Source organism: Palaemon carinicauda, chromosome 32 (assembly GCF_036898095.1).
Source record: "Palaemon carinicauda isolate YSFRI2023 chromosome 32, ASM3689809v2, whole genome shotgun sequence".
In the NCBI taxonomy this organism is placed as follows: Eukaryota; Metazoa; Arthropoda; class Malacostraca; order Decapoda; family Palaemonidae; genus Palaemon; species Palaemon carinicauda.
The window spans coordinates 21,609,189-21,627,061 of record NC_090756.1 but is presented as its reverse complement, the minus strand read 5'-3'; the positions used below and the strand labels follow the sequence as shown (position 1 = coordinate 21,627,061).

Below are 17,873 nucleotides of genomic sequence, written 5' to 3'. Positions count from 1 at the left end.
GCCTCCCCTAGTGAGGCAGCTCCACCTCTCCCCCTGGGGGAGGATGTGTCATTAACCAATCTTTTTTAGCTTTGGTCTTCCTTGGGGCTCGAGGGTTCGCCCTCCAAGGAAGCATTACTTGACTACATCCGATTGGGTGCCGCTGTCAAGCAATCGCCGACTTTGGCAGAGGTTGATCCTCTGTCAATTGTCGACGTTGTGGTGTCAGAGGTATCCAATGCGGTATCTCCTAATACCTTTTCCTCTTCTCACCCCGCAGTAGCTGAAGGCTTAGTTTCTCCCGTTCCTGCTCAACCAACGAGGGAGAAACTAAGTCCAACAGTCTCTCCTGCCGATGTTTCTCCCCCTCGGGGGAGTTCACTTACAGAGACTCCTCTTTGGAGGACTGCAGAAGGTCAGCTTGCTGATCCAACGGCCCCCAGACGGCGCATCTGTCGCAAGGCTCGCCTTCCTCTTCGCCAGAGAGGCCTTCCTTCACCTGCGGTGAGGAGGCGCCTCTTTGGTTCATCATCTCTGTTGCAGTCCGCCGCAGAGGAGCCTCGTCAGCGTTCACCGACTGTTCCTGCTATGGTCCTGGACCTCTTAGCGGATCGTTCGCGATCCCCTTCGGTGGAAGGTCGTCCTTTCAAAGGACACGTCGACCTTCCACCCGACAGACCTGCTGACCTGCCGTCACCGTTTCTGAGAGCTGATGCGCGCTACGCGCCTACGAAACCTGACTTACATGCTCGTCAGGCATCGAACCCTGTTACGGGGCATCAAGGGCGTATGCACCATCGTACGCATACATCCCTTACGCGCCATGATGGACATGCGCGCCAGGCTTTGCCTGAGGTAGCGCACCAGCGCTCACCTGTGCGTCAGCGCGCCACTGTGCGCCATCAACCTCCTGCGCGCCAGCACTCTCCTAAGTGTCATTGGTCTCCAACTCGTCAGCACTCGCCAGCGCTCTTACGCGCGCTAGTGCCCACGCACAGCGATCTCTCCTGCGCGCCCACGATCTTCGGATCTTGGCGCTGTCGAGAAGTCATAGACTTAACTTATGCGCCAGCGCTCGCCAACGCGTCAACTGCTGTCTCCAGCACGCCAGCGTTCGCCATCGCGCGTTCACGCGCAGTCACCCTCTTGCGCCAGCGTCCATTCTCTCCTACAGTTGCGCGCCACCATACTGACGCGGGCCCACACGCACAGGCTAACTGCTCGCCCGCGCGCCAGGGGTATCTCTCCTGCGCGCGTGTGCTCTACGGCATCTACTGGGGCGCACGAACTTTCGCCCGCACGCCCGCGTGTTCAACGACCTGATCCTGCGCGCCCACGCTCACGCGAACATTCGCCCGCGCGTGCAATCAGTCTCCTGCGCGCTCTCCTGTGAACCCACAGTCTCCTGCGCGCCCTCGTAATCGCCCGCGCGCGATACCTGGTATTCTCCATCCCGCGAGCACCCTTACGTGCCCCTGCGCGAGCGTCAATACCCTCCCGCGCGTGAGGCTGCTGGACAACCGAAGGTCGCCATCGCCGCATTCCCCTCCCCGCAAGCGCATAACAGCGCGCACTGCGGCGGAAGGGAAGCATCCAGAAAGGTCCAGGATCTCTTCTTCTTCTTTTCAGGCGAACCCCCCTATGGAAACTCCTCCCAGGGATCGACTCCAGAGGGACTGTCTGACAGCGCTGCTGTCAGTCAACAGCCATGGTTCGGTCCGCTAATCAGAGCAGTTATGCAGGCTTTCAAGCCGGTTCTCTCTGAGTTGGGGCACAGATCCTTGGCTGTCCCTACCCCTCTGAAGAGAAAAAGAGGAGTTCCGGACGCGGTGACTTCTCCGAGAGCTAAGTTGACTCCTCGCAGGCCTTCGAGGCAGGTTCCTTCACCCCCCTGACTTTTTCTCCTTCCCTGTCGGATGAGGACTTCCCGTCCTCAGGGGAATCACGTGAGGTGAGACATTCCCCCATCGCACCAATGAGGGAAACCCCACCTCGTGTTGAAAAGTCTTCCCAGGTAGGGGCTGAAAAGAACTTGCCACCGTCTATGTTAGAGTCCTACATCTTTCCCAGGAAGGAGTCGAAGGACTCGAAGACGGTACAAAATCCTCGACAAGACTTAGGACGGAGCCAGCTAGCCGCTCGGAGAATGTCCGCAAATCTCCCCAAGAAGAGCCTTTGGGGACAGGAGACTTCGCTGCTAGTCCAACATCCGGAGCATGCATATTGGCAAGTTCTGACTCCTATGAGGGCTCTCAATGGGTTTGCCGACCCAGAGATCCCCCCTCGAGAGGGCAAAGACATGGTCTTGGACCGAGTATTTGGCACTCAAAAACCTTCTAAGGCCAGTGCGGCTCTGCCTTGGTCTCAGGGGATTATGAGTACCAGGGACAAGATCGCTGTTCAGCTCTCTGAGTTGTCCTCCTCCAACCGTTCCAGTGCCGGCAACAAGCTTCTCCCACCTCCTCGCGTACAGCAAAGGAGGTACTTCGAGATCTTGGAGGAGCCTTGTTAAGCTCTTCCTCTCCACCATTCGTTGGAAGAGCTTACCAGGGGAGTCCCTCTTGAGAGACTCTCCAACCGGCAGGTCTTGTTCTCGGCAACCGAGATCCTTAACCAGGAGAAGGTTGCGAAGTGTGCTATGCAAGGATATCTGGTTAGGGACCTTAGGTATCTTGATACGCTCTGAGGACTTCTCTAAAGAACGTACCAGGAAAGCTTTGGAGACGTTCCTCCTCTCAGGCACTAGCATGATCGAGTTTCTGGCCCACCAAGTCTTGAACTTGTGGGCAAACACCATTCCTGAAACGTCAGATGCAGTGGCTGAGAGGTTCCATCAGAAGGTCCCTAGCACCTAGATAAATAGGCTCAGGCATTCTTCCTTAGAAGGAACGAATTTGTTTGAGCCTAAGGATGTGGAACAGGCCGCTGAGAGGTGGAGGAAGTCCCACCAAGACTCCCTCCTGCATAGGGCTTTGACATCAAAGCCCTATAAGCCTCCAGCACCCCAGCAGTCCTGTCCGACCAAGACCACAAAACCGACGGCAGCAGCGAAGACAGTGGTGTCTAAGCCCTTTCCTGTCAAGGACAGGAAAGGCAAAAAGTCCGCCAGAGGAGGTAAGAATCCTAGAGGGAGCAGCCGAGGCCGCAAACGCTAGGATTGGCAGTCCCCCTGCATGTCCACCAGTGGGGGGATGCCTACAAAGTTACGCAGACAGGTGGCAGCAACTCGGGGCCGATTCCTGGACGATTTCTGTAATCAGTCAGGGATATCGCGTCCCGTTCACAACATCTCTTCCTCCCTTGACGACGAATCCAGTGTCATTGAGCTCCCTTGCTATGGGATCAGCAAAGGGGCAAGCCCATCGGGCAGAAGTCCAGACCCTGTTGAAGAAGGGCGCTCTCCTAAAGGCCCTCGACGGGTCCCCAGGCTTCTTCAGTCGACTCTTGTAAAGAAGGCGTCTGGAGGCCGGAGACCAGTCATCGACCTCTCGGCTCTGAACAAGTTTGTCAAACAAACTCCGTTCAGCTTGGAGACGGCAGACACGGTCAGACTAGCAGTGAGACCGCAAGACTTTGTGTGTACACTGAATCTGAAGGACGCGTACTTCCAGATCCCAGTCCATCCGTCTTCAAGGAAGTACTTAAGATTCAGCCTAGACAACAAGGAGTACCAGTTTAAGGTGCTGTGTTTCGGTCTCTCCACAGCACTGCAGGTTTTTACCAGTGTTTTCACCCTAATATCTTCGTGGGCACACAGGATCGGCATCTGTCTCCTCCGTTATCTGGACGACTGGCTGATCCTAGCAGACTCGGTGTCATCCCTTCTTCAACACCGGGACAAACTTCTGGGACTTTGCCAGGATCTGGGGTCATGGTAAATCTCGAGAATTCCTCTCTGCTTCCCAGTCAAAGACTGGTATATCTAGGCATGATTATAGACACCAATCTCCACAAAGCCTTCCCATCAGACGACAGGATAGCAAGGCTGAGGAAGGTCGCAAGCCCTTTTCTCAGATGAGAATTCCAGCCCAATCGTGGTTATGTCTCCTCGGTCACCTTTCTTCTTTGGCTTGTCTAGTTCCCAACGGTCGCCTCAGGATGAGATCCCTCCAGTGGCCGCTCAATTCCCGGTGGAATCAAAGTTACGATTCCCCGGACATCATGATCCCTATGGGACCTGCGGAACGGACGGAGCTCCAGTGGTGGGTGACAGACGAGAACCTACGAAGAGAAGTGGATCTTCTCGTTCTCCCCCTGGATTTGATGCTGTTTTCGGACGCCTCAAAGAAAGGGTGGGGGGGCCCACGCACTGCACCACACCACCTCAGGCCTGTGGTCAGAATCAGAAAAGTGCCTCCATATAAATCTTCTAGAGATGAAGGCCGTCTTTCGGGCCCTTTAACAGTTCCAACAGTACCTGGCGGGTCACTCTGTGGTGGTGATGAGCGACACCACCACAGTAGTGGCTTACATCAACAAACAAGGGAGTACCTTTTCAAAGCAGCTATCCCATCTTGCAGTAGAGATGCTGAGATGGGCCGAAGTCCACTCGATTCCGCTATCGGCACGTTTCATTCCAGGCAAGAGGAATGTGCTCACCGACAATCTGAGCAGAGCGTCTCAGATAGTGAGTACCGAGTGGTCTTTGGATCATCTAGTAGCCAACAAAGTCCTGACTTTGTGGGGTTCTCCGACTGTGGATCTGTTTGCAACAGCTCTGAATTTCAAGCTTCCGCTGTACTGCTCCCCAGTCCCAGACCCCAAGGCTCTGGCAAGATGCCTTCCAACAACGGTGGGACAAAATCGACGTTTACGCCTTTCCCCCATTCTGTCTGATGAGAAGGGTGCTCAACAAGACCAGAACATCGGTCAATCTTTCGATGACCCTCATAGCTCCGCTATGGCATCACGCGGAATGGTTTCCAGACATTCTGCAACTCCTAATGGAGCTACCGAGAGAGCTCCCTCCACGGCACAATCTACTCAAACAACCACATGCCAACATCTTCCACAAAGCCGTAGCTTCGCTACGACTTCACGCCTGGAGACTATCCAGCATTTCCTCGCTGAGAGAGGATTTTCGCAACAAGTTGCGGTCAGGATGTCTGGACATCTGCGAAAGTCATCCGCAGCTGTCTACCAGGCAAAGTGGAAATTCTTCTGTGGTTGGTGTCATGGAAGGGGTATCTCTCCACTCGATGCCACTATTCCAACAATATCGGAGTTCCTCATGTATTTGCGGGAAGAAATGCGCCTTTCAATCTCGGCAGTGAAAGGCTATCGCTCAGCCTTAAGTCTAGCCTTCAGGCTGAAAGGAATGGACATTTCCCTACTCATACGAAGTTATGAACTCAACTGCCCTCAGTCGGAAGTGAGACCTCCTCCATTGAACGTGGTTGGAGTTCTCAGGTCTCTTAAGAGACCTCCCTATGAACCATTATGCCAGGCTTCAGATCGCCACCTAACCTGGAAGACGGTGTTCCTACTAGCTTTGGCTTTGGCCAAGCGTGTTAGCGAACTTCATGGCCTCTCGTATGACATCGCCCATTCCAGGGGATGGGGGGGAGGTAACATTCAGATTCGTCCCTGAGTTCATTGCTAAGACTCAGAATCCTGGAGTAGCTGATCCTCGATTCGACTCCTTCCGGATTTCTAGTCTCCGTTCTCAAACAGATGACCCAGACCATTTCCTACTATGCCCAGTAAGGAGTTTGAGGGTATATCTTAAAAGAATAGCTGCAGTTCGTCCTCATGTTCCAGCCTTATTCGTTAGCACAGGGAGGACTAAGAGGAGGGTCACCAAGAACACCATCTCGGCATGGATTCGTAGGGTGATTCATCTGTCCCTGAATCCAGATCCTCTTCCGTCACATCGCCCTAGAGCACATGCTGTCAGGGGCGTAGCTACGTCCCTGGCCTTCAAAAAGAATTTTTCAGTGACGCAGGTCCTTCAAGCTGGGGTGTGGAAGCGTCAGACAACGTTCACAGCCCACTACCTGCAAGACGTGACCCACAGGAGGCTCGATACGTTCTCTATCAGCCCTGTGTTGGCTGCACAACAGCTGGTTTAAAATCTCAAGCTTCTTATTGGACAAGTAGCAGAAGGTCGAAGGCATTGTTACCCGGTTTTAGTCTGCATGAATGAAAAGGTTTCACTGGCCGTTATTCTTTTCTTCATCATCCCCTCGCTTGGGGAAAGCAGCACCCCGGGTTCTCTGCATAGCTGACCTCAAACCACTGCAGGTAAACCATGTTTCCTTGTGTTCCTAGTATTGAGTTAATACTGTCACGTCCCCATACCCTGACGAGGTGGTATTGGGAGAGTCCTAGTCTACAAGTTTCCATCTAAAGAACTTCGGATCATCTTCCTAGGACGAGTCACACTTCGTTATGCCTTCACACACAGCTTGCGTAGGCCGCAGTCCTTGCGTAGCAAGGTTCTAGCGAGGTGCAGGGACTCCTTATTTCATGGGTGCTGACACACTCAAATAATGAGCCGCTGGGCAAAGCCAAAAAGCCAGTACTGGCTGGGACGTCCACCCTTCCTAATGGGTGAGTCACCCCTATTCAATAGCGTGGTTTGTATGTCAGTTATGGAACAAATGACAAATTCGTAGATAATTTGTATTTTTCCTAACTATACAAACCTTAGCTATTTAATCAAACTTGCCCGCCAGCCCTATCCCCCTTGAAGTCCTACCTCCAAGCAAAGTGAGCACAGGTGTGTGTGAGGGTGGGGTGGGTAGCAAGCTACCCTCCCCTTCCCCCGCTAACTAGTGGTGTGGGTAGTAAACCCTCGTTAAATATTAATGGCTCGTCATTTCAGCTACGCCGAAAGTAATACCCCTATTAAATAGCTAAGGTTTGTATAGTTAGGAAAAATACAAATTATCTACGAATTTGTCATTTTTCCAGATTGAATAAATTATCTGGAAGACAGTCGTGTTTGATGCATATTGATGGAAGGAGTCAAGGATATGCTCTGTTTCTTGTACTAATTGTGAGACATTTTTATATGCTACCTGTCGGTATCCAGCATACTTGTTCCTGTTGGGCGTCATGTCTCATGCTGTTCTATCCCTTGTGTATGGACTTACAATGGCAACGACGTGAACTTGGGAGTTGGCTTTCCAAAGACTTCACTTGTTCTTCAAGTTTTTCCTTCTTACCTGCCCCATCTTAGTTGGTGTCTTTGATGCAACTTCTGGGAGAAGGACATGGAGATGTCGTTGAAGAAGTCCAGGAAGTCTGATCAATAGGAGTCGCAAACAAGTGACTCCTACCTTTTCTCTTCCTGTGGGAGAGAGTGCTGCCATCACTTGTACAGAACTGAGGTCACACACTTCCACTGTTTTTCACAATTCTTGGATGATTTTTTTTCTCTCTCCTTTGAGAAGAGGGTAGTGTAGAGGGATGTAGGTAGTAGGTTGGCCAGGGCACCAGCCGCCCATTGAGATACTACCGCTAGAGAGTTATGGGGTCCTTTGACTGGCCAGACAGTACTACATTGGATCCTTCTCTCTGGTTACAGTTCTTTCCCCTTGCCTACACATACACCGAATAGTCTGGCATATTCTTTACAGATTCTCCTCTGTCCTCATACACCTGACAACACTTCCAACAATTCTTCTTCACCCAAGGGGTTCACTACTGCACTGCGATTGTTCAGTGGCTATTTTCCTCTTTGTTAGGGTAGAAGAGACTGTTACCTATGGTAAGCAGCTCTTCTAGGAGGACACTCCAAAATCAAACCAGTGTTCTCTAGTCTTGGATAGTGCCATAACCTCTGTACCATGGTCTTCCACTGTCTTGGGTTAGAGTTCTCTTGCTTGAGGGTACACTCGGGGGCACTATTCTATTTAATTTCTCTTCCTCTTGTTTTGTTAAAGTTTTTATAGTTTATATAGGAAATATTTATTTTAATGTTATTACTGTCCTGAATATATTATTTTTCCTTGTTTCCTTATCTCACTGGGCTATTTTCCCTGTTGGAGCCCCTGTGCTTATAGAATCTTGCTTTTCCAACTAGGGTTGTAGCTTAGCAAATAATAATAATAATAATTGTAGGAAAAGATTTTGTTACGTACTGCTCTTGCTTCGTCTGCTCTTGTATTTTCATCCCATACTGCTACCAAGCCTTCACCAACCACCAGAAGACAACAGCTATCCCAAAGAGATCTGCCAGAGGCAAAGGAGAGTCTTCAAATCCTTGAGTGACGATAGCTCACTACCCTCAAGGGTTCCACGCCTAAGGGTTTCATGCATACGTTCTTTGTATGCAGGAGGTCCATGACTACTTGCTCCACTCATACAAGGTCCAGGCGCAATGTCTTTATGCACACAAGCTTCACAAACACGATCATCCATGTAAACGATTGTCATGATACTCCACATGCATAAGCTTCATAAACATGATCGTGTACACTAGCAATTGTTCATTCTCTTGATCGTTTGCGCACACAAGCTTTATGGACCATCCATGCTTACAGTCTTCACAAACATAATCCATGCACACAAGTTTCAGTGGTACGATCATCAACTACCACGATCGTTCATATGCAGGAGCTTTATGAATACGATCATCCACGCACACGATCACCACCAAGCAGAAAGTGTTCATACATCATGTTCCAGATTGCTTTCAGTGTACAAATGCTTCCTCACTGCTTGAGCAGTCTCTGTGTGACTTGTTACCATGAGATTAGCCTTCTTTTGCTCAGCTAAGTGACGATGACTCCTCGGGCCAATCTTTCCCTGTGTATGCGTAGAAGAGAGGGTACATACTTGGAACGTATCTGCTCAGGATCTGTTCTTCTGACTTTTGAGTCAAAGAACTTCTATCATCTTCATTACAGCTTTTCCAGTATACACAATACAATTTGAAGAGGAACGTATGATCGTTTTCATCGCCTGTAAGGACTGCAAGTTTTTCCCTTAACTAATGTTGAGTTGCCCCCACAGTCTTTTTCTTTGTACAGTATTTCATCTTCTTGGGACCATTCTGATTGTGGTCTCTCCAGGCAAGAAAAACCATCTTGTGTTTGTCCACCTTCCCGAGTCCCTCCCCTGGCTCCCTCCATGGGACACTGGTGAAGCCTCAAGTTGAGTGGTGCCCCATTCTTCTAACTTTCAGATACCTTCCAAGAGAGACACTACAATGAGGGTCGCAGAGGAAGTATCTCTCAGGCTAGACCTCTTTCAACAGATCTCGTATTTCCACGCCTGCTCTTCCGAAGAAGAACCTTAGTAGAGTTTGGATCTTTTCTCCACTGGGAATGATCCATGTTCGATGGGAGCTTAGAGCATTCTTGCCTACCCTGGGATGATCCTTATCCTTAGGGCATGGCTGCACTTGCTACCTGCTAACCTGAGGATGGCGTCATGGGTCTATCCCTCAGAATTTAGATCAAAGGTTGGGGTGGTCCTTGTCCTCTGAGCCCTTGCACACGTGATTACTATTAACCTGAGGAGGGCATTATTAGGATCATTCCTCAAGACTTTCTTCTCTTCATCAGTAAAAGTGTAGGAGAGTTTCAGACTCTTCATGATGTCAGACATAGGTATAGGTCTTTTGTCGCCTTTGTCATCTTGCAGACTGTGACATAGGCTCATTACATGTTGGTCTATTTCACCAGTTTGGGACCATCTCAATCCCATCTTTCCATGTAAGTTGACACAAAGTTGCCTGCCTGATGTCATATCAGGGCACTGCAGTGCTAATTGAGGAAGCCCCCTTTTCATTAGCCCTAGAAAGAACAAGAAGGAAGTGTTTAGACATTGTTCCTTCAGGTTTGGTGAGGCTGTTTGCTTACAGATGCAACTCTGGTCAGTACATACTATGTCATCAATAGTAAGCCTATTCTTATCAGTAACCATCCAGTTTGTCTGTTGGTGTACTTGCAGTTAAATGTGGGTGTGAAAGTGTTGGATGACTTTGCCTCTCTGCACATTATGGACATTATCCAAAGACCCTTTAACCCTTTTTCCTTGAGTCATGAGGTGGCTGCTGATTAATTGTGTAGCACTCCCAGATCTCTCACAAGACTTAGTATATATCCTGTCACAAGTAACACATTCAGCATAAGTCTTGAGGAGAGTTAGATTGACACACTCTTCTTATCTATTTCTTGTTCCTCTCTTGATGAGATGCATTTTCCACAACTATACTATGCTGGTCAGGTGTCTGATGCTGGTGAGTTATATGATGGAAAACCTTTCTTGCAGACTACATTTACTAAGAAGTAAGTCTTCCATCAGGAGGTTGGTGTATTGCCAAATATTTCTGTTGATGTGCCAGTTTTGATATTGCCAACGCCATCTCTTTGTTAGGCGTGAGTTAGTATCAGCTTCCTTTACAGCCATTATTGGCCGAGGACTTACCAGCTCTACGTCCTTATACCTACCAGGTAGGAGGTTGTTGGAGTCACCTTTCTCTCCTTTATGTGATCAGGAATGAGGACATATTCAGGGATGAAAAGAAGATTCCAGTGTGGTTCTAGGGGACATCCTCCCACCAATGAGTTAGGTTCCCTATTTTAAAGGAAGAAAAGATTTATATATGCATAGGAACATGAAAATTTTGAAAGTACAGTGAACTCTATTTTTTCCTAACTATACAAACCTGAGTCCTTTGAAATAAATTTCCCATCTCAACTACCTCTCGCTGTCCTAGTTCCAAGGACAAAAGTGGATTTTGTGTGACAGGTGGATGGGCAGGGCTTCCCCCTTGCGCCACCTGTTATTAATTAACTACCTTGTTAATGATTCAGTGGGTGGTTCAGCCACACTGGAGATATATCCTTATTTTGTATGACACAGGTTTATATAACTAGAAAAAATTTGATACAGTAAGCAAAATGTTATTTGGGATAACTTAATATCTTATTTCATGTGAAACCTATTTGTTGACTTTTGTAGCTGGAAATCATAGACAAGGGATTCAGGTTAGGTCTGCCCTAGGCCAAAATTTTACAAAGTTCGACTTAGAAACATGTTCTTGTAGCCTATTAAGTTTGTATGTTGAGGACCTTCTGTATATACAGTTTTAAATATTTAACTTAGCCGGTGAATATATAATGGCTGCTGCTCAGCGGCTCGACAGAAAACACACTCAAAAACTCGCGAGCGATCGCTATGAAGGTTGCAGGTGTGCCCACCAGCGCCAACTATCGGCCAGATACCACTCCTGCATGTAAACAAACCCTTCAATTCTTCTCTGTCGACCTTGACGACAAGACGTATCAATACTCGCTGTATAACCTGGAGTTTTCTCAACATATTTGGTGAAGTACTTCATTTTGGTTTGAGCTTTCGCAGTGCAGGTGTTTTTCCTCAACTTAAACTCTTGAACTCTTTATTGGACAGATTTAATTGTTGATGACTTGGATTGTTTTTTGGACTTTCTTTGACTAATTCAAAATGGCTGACCCTTCACAAGTACCTAGATTTCGTAAGTGTAATGCTAGGGACTGTAATAGGCGTCCTCCAAAGGCATCTCTCGACCCACATACTGTGTGTTCCAATTGTCGGGGTAAAACCTGTCAATTGGGAGATCGGTGTGAGGAATGCGTGGGCCTTTCGGAATTCGATTGGCTCGAATACGATAAGTATGCACGTAGGCTAGAGAGAGATAGGGTAAGGAGGAGTTCCTCTAGGTCAGTAGATTTTTCCTCTCCACATGCCCCTGAACCTAATCCTTCCCCTGTAGTGGTTGTACCTAACCCCCCTTCTGGCACTCAGGAACCATCTATGCAAGACATGTTACGTGCTATTCATGCCTTGGGGGAAAGAGTTGAAGCGTTAGCAACTGATCGTAATCAACTCATGGCTGACGTTAAAGAGCTTAAGTGTCAGAGTGCCACAGCGGAAAATAGTGGGAAAGTGATTAGTGCGCAAAGTGTTGTGAACAGTGTTGCGACCGAGGGTTCGTCTGTTCGTGCCTGTCGTTCACCTAGTCCGAGACCTCTTGCAAGCTCCCAAGCCCAGGGGAGAAGTAATGTCGTACGACTTATGGGTTCGAGAGGCCTTGATCAGCGAACAGACGTTCCCTCTATGGTATCAGGCGTATCTCACCAAGATCGCCCCTACCATAAGACGAGAGAGCCCATTTTCTCCTCGTCTTCCGAAGGCTTTTCGCATAAGAAACCGTGGAGCAAGGTTTCTAGGCCCCTTAAGCGAAAGTCGGTCCCTTCAGGACAGGTCCAGCGTCCTGGATGTAGTCATTGGGACAGTTCTGACCCGTTGCAGTCATCGGATGACTGCTCGCCGCCTAAGCAGCAACGTTACACAGGCTCAGAAAGTCTTGGTGTAGGCAAGGTTGTGCCGTCTCAGACGTTAACCCCGTCGTTTACCGCACCCATTCCCGTGGACCCTAAATGGGTTATACTGCAGGACATGCAGACTAAGCTCGCCTCCCTTATGGAAGACTATTCTGCCGATAAGGTTCACGTTGAGCCTAGCCGTTTATCTCATCGAGATCCTGGCCTTCAGCCGACCAAACGAATCTTTGTGCGTCCTGTTGACGTTGGCGTAGCTAAGTCACGTCAGTCACGTTATGTAGAGCCTCACTCGATGCGGTCTCGTGTTGATTTTCAGCCGCATTTGGACGTTAGGCCACTTACTAATGCTCCTGTTGACGTTCAGGACGTTCGCCAACCATCGGAGTTGACTTGTTTTGACGCTGAGCGTCAACCACCGCAGTCTAGAGTTGTTTTGACTGCTCAGACTAGGCAGTCAAAACAGTCTCGAGTGGACGCCGAGCGTCCTCACGCACCTGTTGTTGTTGACAGTTCACAGACTGTTAAGCAGTTACATGACGTTGCGTCCTGGTCCGCTACTAATGCACCAGTGCGTGTGGACGCTGCGTGTCAAGCATTGCCAACCCCTTTGCTTGTTTCTCAGCAGTTGTCAGATGAGGATCCTTCAGATGAGGACGTTGCTGACCCTCAGCATGATGATCATCCTTCGGATGTGGACGAACCCAGAACAGTTCCTCCATCAATGGACTTTAAGAAAGTCATGTTAATTTTTAAGGAGTTGTTTCCCGATCACTTCGTCGCTGTTGCTCCTCGTTCGCCGCCGTCTGAGTTTGTTCTAGGCGTACCTGCTAACATGCCAGCCTTTACAAAACTTGTGCTCTCTCGCTCTTCCAAGAGAGCTTTACGGCTTTTAGGCGACTGGTTGGAAACCAAGAGGAGTTTGGGGAAGACGGCCTTTGCCTTCCCTCCGTCTAAACTCTCGTCTAGATCGAGCGTCTGGTATGCCACGGGAGAAGTTCTCGGCTTGGGAGTCCCTGCCTCTGCCCAGGGCGACTTCTCAAGCCTTGTAGACTCTCCCCGCCGCCTAGCCATGAGACGCTCGAAGATTAGTTGGTCCTCCTCGGACCTTGACCATCTGCTGAAAGGCATTTACAGAGCCTTTGAAGTTTTCAACTTCCTTGACTGGTGTTTGGGAGCCTTAAGTAGGAAAATCTCATCGGCTGATAGAGATGTCTCCTTACTGATTATGTCCTGTATGGATAAAGCCATCCGCGATGGTTCCAATGAGCTCTCCTCCTCTTTTACGTCGGGAGTCCTAAAGAAGCGAGAGTCCCTTTGCTCTTTTCTGTCGGCAGGAGTTACTCCCTGTCAGAGATCTGAACTGCTTTTTGCTCCCTTATCAAAGTTTTTGTTCCCGCAACAATTGGTTAAGGACATAGCTTCTTCTCTCGTGCAGAAGGACACCCATGACTTGGTTGCGTCCTCTGCTCGCAAAGGGACTCCTTCGACATCCTTTTCTGCAAGACCTAGGATAGACACTCCGGCGTCCAGATTTATTCCGCCCTTTCGTGGCAGAGCTCCCAGCAGGGGAAGTACTCGTGCCGAAGGAAAGAGAGGAAAGAAGAGAGGAGCCAAGTCCTCACGTGGCAGAGTCTGACTGCCCGCAGCCTCAGATAGCAGTAGGAGCCAGACTGAAGAACTTCTGGCAAGCCTGGGAGAAGAGGGGCGTAGACCAACAATCTGTGAGGTTGCTCAGAGAGGGGTACAAAATTCCATTTGAACGCAAACCTCCTCTAGCGACTTCCCCCATCGACCTCTCTCCCAGGTACCGAGAGGAGTCAAAGAGACAAGCCCTGAACCTAGAAGTGTCTCTTTTGCTAGAGAAGGGAGCGGTGGTGAAAGTCTCGGACCTTCAATCACCGGGGTTTTACAACCGTCTCTTCCTAGTACCGAAGAAGACAGGAGGTTGGAGACCGGTGCTAGACGTCAGTGCACTCAACGTCTTTGTTACGAAGACAAAGTTCACCATGGAGACCACGAAATCAGTCTTAGCAGCGGTCAGAAAGGGAGACTGGATGGTCTCTCTCGACCTAAGAGACACATACTTCCACATCCCCATACACCCAGATTCCCAACCTTTTCTGAGGTTTGTTTTCAACAATGTGGTATACCAGTTTCGGGCCCTGTGCTTTGGCCTAAGTCCTGCTCCTCTCGTGTTTACGAGGCTTATGAGGAATGTAGCAAAATTCCTCCATTTATCGGGAATCCGAGCCTCCCTGTACTTGGACGACTGGCTTCTCAGAGCCTCGTCCAGTCATCGCTGTCTGCAGGATCTTCATTGGACATTGGATCTGACCAAGGAATTGGGACTTTTGGTCAACCTAGAAAAGTCCCAGCTGATTCCATCCCAAACTATACTGTATTTAGGGATGGAGATTCGCAGTCCAGTTTTTCGGGCTTTTCCGTCTGCCCCCCGAATAGAGCAAGCCCTGCTCAAAGTCCAACTGATGTTGAAGAGAGAACGATGCTCAGTCAGGAATTGGATGAGTCTAGTAGGAACTCTATCATCCCTGGAGCAGTTTGTCTCGCTAGGAAGGCTACACCTTCGACCTCTCCAGTTCCATCTAGCTTTTCACTGGAAAAAGGACAAGACGTTAGAGACGGTCTCAATCCCGATCTCCGAACCAGTAAACGCATGCCTGAATTGGTGGAACGACAATATCAGTCTGAGAGAGGGACTTTCCCTAGCAGTTCAGAACCCAAACCACGTACTATTCTCAGACGCGTCGGATTTGGGTTGGGGTGCGACCCTGGACGGTCGGGAATGCTCAGGTCTGTGGACCTCAAGTCAGAGGAGCATGCACATCAACGGCAAGGAGCTTTTGGCAGTCCACCTGGCCTTGATGAACTTCGAGAGTCTCCTTCGAAACAAAGTGGTAGAGATCAACTCCGACATTACCACAGCCTTGGCATACATTTCCAAGCAAGGAGGCACCCACTCCCTGACGCTGTACGAGATCGCAAGGGACCTGCTCATTTGGTCAAGAGATCGAGGCATCTCCCTGTTAACGAGGTTTATCCAGGGCGACTTGAACGTCTTAGCAGACTGCCTCAGTCGGAGGGGTCAGGTAATTCCTACGGAATGGACCCTCCACAAGGACGTGTGCAAGAGTCTTTGGGCGACTTGGGGTCAACCCACCATAGACCTCTTTGCAACCTCGATGACCAAGAGACTTCCAATCTATTGCTCTCCAGTCCCAGACCCAGCAGCAATACACATAGACGCATTTCTTCTAGATTGGTCTCATCTGGACCTATATGCATTCCCACCTTTCAAGATTGTCAACAAGGTACTGCAGAAGTTCGCCTCTCACGAAGGGACAAGGTTGACGTTAGTTGCTCCCCTCTGGCCCGCGAGAGTATGGTTCACCGAGGTACTTCGATGGCTGGTAGACTTTCCAAGGAGTCTTCCTCTAAGAGTAGATCTGTTACGTCAGCCCCACGTAAAGAATGTACACCAAAGCCTCCCCGCTCTTCGTCTGACTGCCTTCAGACTATCGAAAGACTCTCAAGAGCTCGAGGCTTTTCGAAGGAGGCAGCCAGTGCGATTGCAAGAGCGAGGAGAGCTTCTACCATTAGAGTATACCAGTCGAAGTGGGAAGTCTTCCGAGACTGGTGCAAGTCAGCATCTGTATCCTCGTCCAGTACCTCTGTAGCCCAAATCGCTGATTTTCTCTTACACCTGAGAAAAGTTTGCTCCCTTTCAGCTACCACGATCAAGGGCTACAGGAGCATGTTGGCTTCGGTCTTTCGGCATAGAGGCTTAGATCTTTCCAACAATAAAGATCTACAAGATCTCCTTAAGTCTTTTGAAACCTCTAAGGAACGTCGTTTGGCTACTCCTGGATGGAACTTAGACGTGGTCCTAAGGTTCCTCATGTCAGACAGGTTTGAACCATTACATTCAGCCTCCCTGAAGGATCTCACTCTTAAGACTCTTTTCCTGGTGTGCTTGGCCTCGGCTAAAAGAGTCAGTGAACTTCATGCCTTCAGTAAGAACATCGGCTTTTCTACAGAAAAAGCCACTTGTTCTCTTCAACTTGGTTTCCTGGCCAAAAATGAACTGCCTTCTCATCCTTGGCCTAAATCTTTTGATATTCCTTGCTTATCAGAGATCGTAGGCAACGAACTGGAAAGAGTGTTATGTCCCGTTAGAGCTCTTAAGTTCTATTTAGCTCGTACTAAGCCATTACGAGGTAAATCTGAAGCGTTATGGTGTTCGGTTAAGAAACCATCCTTACCTATGTCAAAGAATGCTTTGTCATATTTTATCAGATTTTTAATACGAGAAGCTCATTCCCACTTGAATGAGGAAGACCAATCTTTGCTTAAGGTTAAGACGCACGAAATTAGAGCTATAGCAACCTCCGTGGCCTTCAAGCAAAATAGATCTCTGCAAAGTATCATGGACGCGACTTTTTGGAGAAGCAAGTCAGTGTTCGCGTCATTTTACTTGAAAGATGTCCAGACTCTTTACGAGGACTGCTACACACTGGGTCCATTCGTTGCAGCGAGTGCAGTAGTGGGTGAGGGTTCTACCACTACACTTCCCTAATTCCAATATCCTTTTTAATCTGTCTCTTGAAATGTTTTTAATATTGTTTTTTATGGGTTGTACGGAAGGATAAGAAGCCTTTCGCATCCTGGTTGATTTGGCGGGTGGTCAAAGTCATTTCTTGAGAGCGCCCAGATTAGGGTTTTGATGAGGTCCTGTTAGTATGGGTTGCAACCCTGCATACTTCAGCTCCTGGGAGTCTTTCAGCATCCTAAGAGGATCGCTGGGCTTCGTGAGGAAGACAGACTTACAAGGCAGAGTAATCGTCTAAGTCAACTTCCTTACCAGGTACCTTTATATTTTGGTTTTGTTATATTGATAACTGTCAAAAACTCTTAGCATATACGCTGTAAACTTAATTAACTCTGGTCTCTACCCACCGCCTTGGGTGTGAATCAGCTATTATATATTCACCGGCTAAGTTAAATATTTAAAAATATTTTAATTATAAAATAAGTTTTTGAATATACTTACCCGGTGAATATATAAATTAAAGGCCCTCCCTTCCTCCCCAATAGAGACGCAGCGGGACGAGAAGAATTGAAGGGTTTGTTTACATGCAGGAGTGGTATCTGGCCGATAGTTGGCGCTGGTGGGCACACCCGCAACCTTCATAGCGATCGCTCGCGAGTTTTTGAGTGTGTTTTCTGTCGAGCCGCTGAGCAGCAGCCATTATATATTCACCGGGTAAGTATATTCAAAAATTTATTTTATAATTAAAATATCATTTTTTATGATTAGTACTTACCTGGCAGTTATATATACAGTATATAGCTTAAGCCTCTGACTTCCGGCAGAATTTATTCGAAAATCGCGGCAACCGCCTTGTGGTGGTTGTGCAGTTAGGTGGTTAACAACCCTTACAGGGTGGTACCTGGAATCATTCCCGTTTTCTGTTTTTCAGATTATCTCCGCCGGCCGGATCGTCAACATCGTTGGTCCGCCATTAAGAGTTTTTTCGAATCGCTTTCCCTACATCGCTGTTTTGGACTTCGTTTGGTGAAGTACACTATTTTGGGGGA

At 48.7% G+C, this 17,873-nt stretch overlaps 1 long non-coding RNA gene across 1 annotated transcript in view; it reads left to right on the top strand.

The window, feature by feature from the left end:
- The window catches only part of LOC137625729 (uncharacterized), a 37,790-nt gene that overhangs the window by 12,517 nt on the left and 7,400 nt on the right, over window positions 1-17,873 (top strand). The window lies entirely within an intron of this gene.